This window comes from Stegodyphus dumicola, chromosome 2, assembly GCF_044657685.1.
Source record: "Stegodyphus dumicola isolate Sdum_Otavi_A_Nest chromosome 2, ASM4465768v1".
Classification (NCBI taxonomy): domain Eukaryota; kingdom Metazoa; phylum Arthropoda; class Arachnida; order Araneae; family Eresidae; genus Stegodyphus; species Stegodyphus dumicola.
Genome location: NC_140769.1, coordinates 198551757 through 198562137, shown reverse-complemented (window position 1 = coordinate 198562137; position 10381 = coordinate 198551757).

Here is a 10381-nt window from a genome sequence, read left to right as displayed (position 1 = left end):
GTGCACAACTTGCTTGCTCTTCAGGTAAAATATGCCAACAAAAAAAACTTAGTCTGACTTTGGTCCACATGGATAGAAAGGAGAAATGTACTACATACTGTTCTTATGATGAAGTAGTCTCTTCTTGCTGCCATCTGGAGATAGTCCACATATATGTGATAACTGCTAACTTTATGGCATGTGTTTCAAATACAACTCTTGCAAGGAATCTTCATAAAATATTTGGATAATCTGCATAAAATATTTAAAAATTATTCATGGGAAATAAGAAGGCTGACTCGTCAAGAGCTTCTATGCTGAAATCTCACATCTCTTTGAATTTACCATCAGCAAGGAAATGATAGCTGATCAAGTGTCATCACTGATGATAAGGCATGGGTGGTACCCAGATGATGCAACCCATGTCAATGGATGACATATTCTATCTCATTGCAAATAGAATATTTAGATTCTGACTATTGATTAGTCGCAACTGTTATCAGCTATGAAGCATGTGTTAAAGAATAAAATAATTTTAAGTTATATCAATTGAAAAAATTAAATTTCAAACACCTGCCAGCATCTCTCTGTAAATGTACCTACCCTAACACTACGATGTGGACTCTGTCAAGCTTGAGCTTAATGGGCCAGACAAAAAGGTCAGTCAGGCCATGGGTTGCTAACCTCAGTGTTAAACTGCTTATATTATTTTTTCATTTCCTACTTGTTCAGATGGTAGTACTTAAGAAATCAATGTTCAAGTCACATTAAGGCAGTTCATTTCTTATTTTTAGTGTTATTGCAGTTGATCTTGTTTAAATTGACAGTTCAATGCATGTATTTTGTTATTTTAAATATTGTAAACCTCAAGTAATAAATGTTAGATTAAAATGTTTTTACAACCTTAAACTTTTGCAAAACATAAAATGAAAGGATAATTGATAGTTTAAATAAAATAATAATTGATAGATGCTGCTGGCGACACTCATAAAAAAAATCAGGAAAATATACTGCTGTTCATATATTTTAGAGAGTTTTATGAGAAGTTATTTGAAATGCATCATAAATGTTACCCAAAGTTAACAAGTTTTATAATGCAATAATATTCTAGATTTTGTACAAGAAAGGTATCTTACATTTAATTAATTCTGCTATATAAGATATATTAAATTTTATTTTCCTGTAAGATAAATTTAGAATTAATAGAATCAATTATATTAATCTCCAAGCCCAACCAAATGAAAATTCAATCATTACAAACTTATTGCCAAAATGAGTCTAGATAAATATAAAACAAAAATTCTAGTTCTTCATTTATGATGTCTTAGTTTAGTTGACCTTATAATTTATATTTTATGTATTAAACATATTTCATGATAATAAAATTAGTTTTTAAAGAGAAAGAAATTTCTCAGCATATATGAGAGTTATGATAAGCTGGAATTATATTTGAAGTAATGCATTTGATGATTATAATAGTCTACTAACATTCCTTACTTTTTAACATAAAACATAACTCATTTGCATGTAGCTGTGATTTTTTATGATTGAGATGTATGTTTTTGCTGTGAAAAAGTAATAACAATTCCAATATGCCAGTGATGAGCCAACTAAAGCTGCATACATCTTAAAATCTGTGATAGCTGATGTCACAATATAATATGGATGGATCTTGTGACAGTTATACAAAAGAAACAAGTATATTCCATACAATTAGAATAGTTCATTTATTTCTCGATTAAAGTAAAATTCGAGGAATTAATAGTGTATATGGATGCATCAAATTATGATCCTACAGTGTGCAATAAATTTTAGTGATATAATTTAGAAGTTCAAAATAATAACTTTACATTTATTACAGTAATTGATGAGTTGGATTAAATAATGTAAACTCAACTATCAGTTACTGTTACTAACAATTAAAATGTTGATGATATATTGTGTTATGACAAAAAAAACCAGATAACAGGACAGTTTAGTTTATATATATTATATATACTCATTAAATTCGCTCATTTGCAATTTAAAATCATGTTTATTAATTGAGAGAAAACAAAGAAATTCTTGCCTTCTGGGAAGGAAAAAAAAGCCTCTGAAATTGATGAAACAGTATATGTACTTGTGTTTCTATGTCTTTCTATGATAAACATGGAAAGAAAGAAATTATAAGAGGTAATTTTTGTTCACGGCTATAGCTTCATAATCACAGATTAAAAATTTTTTCAGTAGCATATATCTAAATAATTTAAAATACAATTAAAAACAATTTTTTCCAAAAGGTTTATTGAAAGTATTTCAGAAATGCATTCATATCATTCATCATTAACACATTTTCATAAGAATATACACAACAAAATAAGTTAATAGTATACATTCACTCAAAACTGAATGTTTGGAAACATTTAGGATTAAAATGCATTATGATTTAAACTAGATTTTCTATGAAACACCTCCTTTTTAGAATGTGTTTAGAATTAAAACCTGAAGAAAACTTGTGAAATTAACTAGTCACATGAAACTCTTGTTAAAATATCAAAATATTTTTTATTCAAACTAGTGCTCTTAAACTAGAAATGTAAATATTAAATTGAAACATATAGGACAAACATTAGTGTACAATCAGCCCTCAGCAATGTTTTTAATAAAATATAATTTTATTATAAGAGACATTAGAGCGAAGAAAAATATGAGATACTCTCATAAAATATCTTAAATACCTATTTCATATCTAAATTAAGTATACTTTATTTTAAGGCTGACTAATAGTTGCATCATTGCAATTAAAATATTAAACTTCTGGATTGATGTGTTTCACAAAAATTAATCCATTATTTAGAATTCCAGCTGAACTGAGTAAGTGAGCCTTAAACAGTCATGAGTTCATCTAATTACTTAGATTTCCCTGAATAATAACTATTAATTATAATATTTTATAACAATTTATCTTATGATGACACAGTGGTAAAAAAAAAAGATAAACTAAATAGTTAAGGAAAATTGACACATATTTGAATGTTTTGAAACAACTGGAAATGGAATGAAAAGTCAGACAAAACTAAATTAATTTTAACATATTTACATTAGCTTTTTTGAATCTGCTAAAAGGAATGTCAGAAACTGTGCTTCATAATGCTTATTATGTTTATCAGCTAGCTTAAATTTAAAAAATTGTCAAACATGAAAGACATTTTAAAACATATAAGAAAAGGAAAATAAAATTTATTTTCATGTTCATTTCTTTAAAATAACATATTTTTAATATATTATCACTACTTTAATGATAACATTACGATCATTGAAAAACTCACCACAATCAAAAATCACTAAAATAATATATTAATAAGCAAAATGGTTTTAAATTCACTAAAATATTGAAAAATTACTAAACCTAGAGGCACATAAAAAGGAAAGACCTTGCTTTTGATGCAGTAAAAAAGACAAATTAAAACAGTAACCCAAATATCTGCCAAAACTCTTGGTAACAAATTTCATGTTATTTATCAAACTGATACATTTTTGGCCACTTTGCAAAATAAATAAATAAAGTTTCATAAAATGTGAATTTTGCACGCAGGATCATAAAACTAAAATTTTTTATAAAACCCAAAAGTAAAAATTGTAAAAGTTGGCATATACAGTATTAAAAGCTTCTATAAAATACTAAGAATAATGACTAATTAATAATGACTAATGTTTTTAATTGTAATGGAAACAAACTAAATTCATAATTTAACGAAAACTAATAATGAATGCAATGGATCATTGAAAAGCAAATACTGAATCTAAAGAATGAGAAATTCATTATTTATCAAAAGTCAAAGATCTACATAAAGAAACTCGCAAATAGTATACAATATTTTTTAGTTGCTTTAGTTATGGTAGTTGCTTAATTACTATACTATATCCCACGTGTGGCCAAGAGGTTAAAGCCACTGAATATTGATAATTTGACCTGGTTTCGATTTGAACCTATGCAAATGGATGGGCTGCATGGTTGTTTTTCATAGATTTCTCCATGTGCTATGCAAATATGAGCCAGTTTCCTCAGAATGACCTAGACAAAGCATCCTTCCTCTTCAGCAAATATTTCTTGTGGCTTTTCCATATTCAAATAACCTAACCTAATTACTTTACTACATGGAGCTTTTCTGGCAGTTATATGATTTGTTTTCAAACTTTTAAAAGCTACTGAACATAAAAAATATGCTATGTAATAACTTAATTATCCATTGGTACCGAAGATAAAGCTGCTGATATTCATCTGGAGTAATTTAAAACAAAGTTACATATGCCATTACACAGCTGGTGCTTAAAAAATATTTTATGGCTATAATTATCACATTAAACATGTTTAATAATTTTTTAAGAAATAAAAACCTGAAACGTTAGAAGAGAATGTTATACATATTAATGAGTTATTGTAAGCATCAGTATAACAGTTTTCAGATAATATGAAATAAACTATTTGTTTTATATAGCAAAAGCTCATCCAAATTCATCACAATAACAGCACAGTGTTACAAATTTTCATTTTACCATATTATTTATCTAAATCCATATTAAAAAAATTTTATTTAAATACACAATTTAATTAAATAAATATACAACAACAGTCATAATTTGCATATGTGTCATAACTTGCATTTACTTTACACTGGAGAATAGCATCTTAGAGGTGACTTACAAAAAAAAAAATTGTGTTCCTGAATGTATATAAATATTTGCATATTATGTAATGAAAAATTTTTTTTATTTTTTATTTGTCACTGACATTAAATTTTTAGCATTATATATATGATAAACATGCTTCTCAGACAACTATGTGTACTGGAATCAGAAATTTTGTAAGAAGAATGTATGATTTATGTAAGCTGATTAAGGATTCTGAAATTGCTTTCATTCAAACCAATAAAATAAATAAAAAATGCTAGAACAAAATATTTATGTTGCAGACTGTTAGTATTTTCTATAAATGCAATACAAATTATTATAAATTATTATAAATTATAAATATACAACAACAGTCATAATTTGCATATGTGTCATAACTTGCATTTACTTTACACTGGAGAATAGCATCTTAGAGGTGACTTATAAAAAAAAATTGTGTTCCTGAATGTATATAAATATTTGCATATTATGTAATGAAATTTTTTTATATTTTTTATTTGTCACTGACATTAAATTTTTAGCATTATATATATGATAAACATGCTTCTCAGACAACTATGTGTACTGGAATCAGAAATTTTGTAAGAAGAATGTATGATTTATGTAAGCTGATTAAGGATTCTGAAACTGCTTTCATTCAAACCAATAAAATAAATAAAAAATGCTAGAACAAAATATTTATGTTGCAGACTGTTAGTATTTTCTATAATAAACGCAATACAAATTATTGAAAGAAAATTAAGTCTGTGAATAACTTATTAAAACTTTTTTTTTTCAACTAAAACTAAAATTATGGATTTTCCACTTCAGTTAAAAAAAACTGCATTTAAATACAATTACACTATAACAGTTAATCTTAAAATATAAGAATTACTTAATTAACTCTTTGGGAATATCTGACGAGTGAGACTAGTCATCTGCTTATTTGGGTGAAGTTACAGTGGAAGAGTCGTAATCAGTGTTGTAACTAACATGCAGTTTCAAAAATACATTTATATCACCAATATCAGAATTAAAATTATGGATTTTCCACTTCAGTTAAAAAAAACTGCATTTAAATACAATTACACTATAACAGTTAATCTTAAAATATAAGAATTACTTAATTAACTCTTTGGGAATATCTGACGAGTGAGACTAGTCATCTGCTTATTTGGGTGAAGTTACAGTGGAAGAGTCGTAATCAGTGTTGTAACTAACATGCAGTTTCAAAAATACATTTATATCACCAATATCAGAATATTCAAAATAAAATGTATTACTTTTACATATTAATCCATACAGTGACAAATTAAATCCGTCCCATCGGCAAAAATCTTAAAATAATTTAGTACTCAAAGGGTTAACTATCAAGAATATATCGTACACTTGAAAAGCATTTCCAGAGGTAAATAAATATGTAATTTTTAAAAAAATAAGTATACCCAGTTTTAATACACCTTGCATGAATATAAAAATGCATGGAAAATATTTTAAATTGCTTCTTCAAATCATGCTATGTTAATCTACATCGCAGTACTTTTTTTCACAACTGGTTTTGTTCAGTGCCTAACTTCAACAACCAGGTATTGGATATTCTTTTGAATGTATAGATCTCTCTTGAAAATGTGCTTTACCAAACTTTTAATTGAAACTCATTATGAAATTAAAAAAAATTTGACGAGTACACCACATGACTTCCTTGTATGGAATATTAAATTACACGCATTTCAATTAAACTTATTGAATTGAATTAAATCTACTTCATCAATAGCGCATCAATTAAAATTCACTTTATTTATTTACCATAGTGAAACTCTGGCGCTAGATTCACTTAACAGCGTTTCATCTCATTCATTTTATAGCTCAGAATGCACAAAAATTATATCATCTGAAGAATTATGTAATCGTTGGCACATGTTCTACTCAAATGCTATAATAAATCTAAAATGATGTACAAACGAAATTAGACAAATAAAAAAGAAACAGCTTTTCACAGTCGATTCAGCTTACCTAATGCACATGTACTACTCGTAAACATTCTCCTCTGTCTGAGACAGACTGGTGACAATATTTGCTTCTAATATGGAACACTTATTTCTTCGAATTTGATTAGAGATACATTTCTCATTCAATTAATTCAGTTCTCACTTCGCGGAGGGCAAATCTTCATTAAAAATTGAAAGATACAGAAAAACATAAAACACCAAATACTGTTTAAAAAAAAAAAATTACAATTAAAATTAGAGTTTCTGTGCAAAAACTATCAGTTCGGCCAGCAGACAGAAAGGCAGATTTTTCGGTGAACAAAACTAAAAGTTTTCTTTTGGTCCTAGTGGGCAAAAAGACATTGAAGATGCAGAAAGACTCAATTCATTATTCTGCTAAGTTTCAAATGCATACAAATATGGATGCTTTAATAAGAAAAATTAGGTTTAGCTGCACTTAAACAATTTTAATTTGTTGATAATTCTACAACTATTGCAAGCAGATTAATTCAAGGCATAAAAACCTTAACTGGAAGATAAAAACAACATAATTCCATCATTTTTAAAGCAAAAAATACGGAATTTACCAATATATAAGAATAAAAAAAATGAGATCATGGATCCAAGCAACAGAGTGTATATATATGTAAAATATAAAAGATGTGATAGCTTTGCTCTATGCGAACAGGCAACCTCTAAGTAACTTTCTGCATTTTCAGGATCTTCCCTCTAGATCAGTACTTTCAAGAACATTCTGGCATGTTTCATAATCGCTACTATAAATGAAGAGTTCACGCCATTGCTTTTCTCCTCCTGCTGCTTAAGAACTTGACTGCCGCTCTTCTCCATCTGCCTTTCTTTGAATAGTACAACACAGTAAATTTAAAGTTAATCCTAAGTTTAAATTACTATCGCGTATGTAATTTTGAAGAATCTAAAAAAATAATGATTTGCCATTTGAAATAAATAAAGATGTGGAATCAAAACAGCTAACTTCTGTGTATTCATTTCATGCCAAGCTTCATGTGAGTGCCCGACTGCCAAAATATTACATATATATATATATATATATATATAGGTGTGGCTGATTGCAACCAAAAAGGGAGGTGCAAAACTACATGTTATAACAGTCCTCTATACAAAATTTTAACGTTCTGAGGCTACTTGTTTTTGAATCATGCAAGATACATACATACGGACAGACGAAAAAAAAAAAAAGAAAAAAAAAACTCTTCTAAATCAATTTTAAATCAGTTTTATAATTTGTTTCGGTAGATCGGCAAATTCAGTGTAGTAAAGCATTCGGTCCGGAGACCTTTACTCCCATATATAACTTCAGGTTCATAACCTCGAAAACAGTAAATCTTGGAAAATTCCGACAGAAAAACTTCAATAACTTGAAGCAATTATATGGAGGTCATTGTGGCCGATGAATTCTTCTTGAGTATTAAAGTCTTGTGGCATAAGCAATTACTTGTACTGAGGGTCAGCTTCCTAGGAACAGTCTATCTTGCATAAAAATACAATAAATGCAGTAAAAAATATAAAAAGTTTACTAAAAATCATAAAATAAGCAAAGAATAATAATAATAAAAAAAGACTCCTTTATTCTGTTCTTACAGATGTCACATAAAAACATCATTAAATTGCATTCAATAGCAGTCAAAATGGATATTTTCGTTGAAATATGATATCTGGAATTCTTCGTGATTCCAATACTTCCTTTAATTCGCATAAGGAAGTAAAAACAGAATCCATTTGTCATGTATTTATAGTTACAGTAAACATTTTTGCAAAACACGATCAGATTTCTTTCATCGCATGCATCTGAAATAAATAAGAATCTGAATAAACTGAAAAAGTATGCTGCCTGTATATCTGAATAACACTGCAAATACAGACAAGTAAGGCTTTGTGTAGAACTTAAGACTGATAAACCGTAGCTTGCGTTTAGAATTTTAGAACTGATAAATCATACACAGTATTTTGTACATTTCCTTGGAATTAAAAAACAAATTCAGGTAATGTGCATGAAGATTTAACTTTTGAAAAGATGCATGAATATTTATGCATAAACATGTGAATATTTAACATTTTGGTTTACAACTGTCTAGGAATCCAAATTTTTAAGTTCATTTTTATACTCTACATACTTCTGAATGGCCTAAGCACCAGCTTTCATCTCAATTCTCATCCGTGTAAGCTGAAAAATTATAATATACAAAATAAAAAGCTTGTTTTCTTCTCTCTGAAAACTATCTTTACTTATGCTATTATTTTTAGCATTATAAATATGATAAATACACTTCTTAATAAACCATATACAGTCAAACGTCTTTAATCCGAACTCGTCGGGACTTCAGCGATTCCGGATTATAGATCATCAGTTTATATCTGGTAAGTTGGCATGCAGAAATTATAAAATTAAAAATATGAAACCATAATTTATGAAATAAAAAGCAATTATGATCTGAAGAGTATCAAAATTTACAATAAAAAATGGCCTAATATTTATTTGTTTACTTTATTAAACATTTCTTTCAACGCGCGCATGTGTAAAGTCGAAATTAGAAAATTGCAACCAGAAAACTATTTGATGTGTATTCGTGATATTTATAATGACGAGGAATTTGATTTAAATCACATCAAAGACAGAGTACATCGAGATGAAATACTACATTTAGTAAGGAATTATAAGCCAAATAAAATAAAAACATCTGCCCTGAAGATAAGGATAGTGCTGACAGATTAACTTCCAGTTCATTGCGTGCCGCGTCGCTCCATTATAGCATAACGCATTATGCGTTGACGCTTGCGCAAAAAGTTTGTAGCTTTCAGGTCCGGATTATAGATCATTCCGGATTATGGACGTTCGGATTAAAGACTTCTGACTGTATAATGGAAGCATAAATTTTTCAGATGCATGATTTATGCAAGCTGATTTTGAAGCTACTGGCAAAGATTGAGTTTATACTAACTGAGCTTCCCCCCCAATTATCTATTTTAAATTAAAATACAAGCTTTTAGGTACCAAAAGGCTATTTTAAGATTAAGAATAGTTCCACAGTACTATTTTAAAAGAATAATCTCAGCTGCAATAGAATTTCTTTATTTTTAAAGTCGGGAAAGGAAATGTGATAATGAAATAGTCTTTATACTTGTAATTATATACTAGCCATATACAGAACACATTTATGAAAAAAAAAAAAAAAAAAAAAAAAAAAATTCAACTCAGCTGTTACACCTTATAAACTGGAAACCAACTTTATTAGACTTGGAAAAAGGCTCTAAAAAATAGGTCTTACAATTAATAAAATCAGATACCACACTGCTGAGGGCCAAATGTATTAATATGAAAATTCTCTATTTCCAATAAATCAAAATTGCACTCATTTTATAAAGTCAAAAATTACATAGAAATATCAGACATTATATATACATTACTAAAATTTATTATTGTTGTTAATTCCATTTTAGATATCCAGCTCTAATAGTGATTTTCCATGATTATCTTTTACATAAATCAATCCTAAAAAATTACTATTTTATCTTAAAACTAGATACATTTTCTGTATAGATGCCAGTATGAAAGGTAAAGCCAAAAATGCTTACATGTAGATATTTTATTTTGTGACCGTATCTAATTTTACCCATTTTCCTTGTGTATAGATTTAGTAATATAAAATTATGCTAATATATGTGAAGTACAGTAATCTGCTACTGATTGTCCACTTAGATCAAAATTTTAGTGGGAATAATTTGAA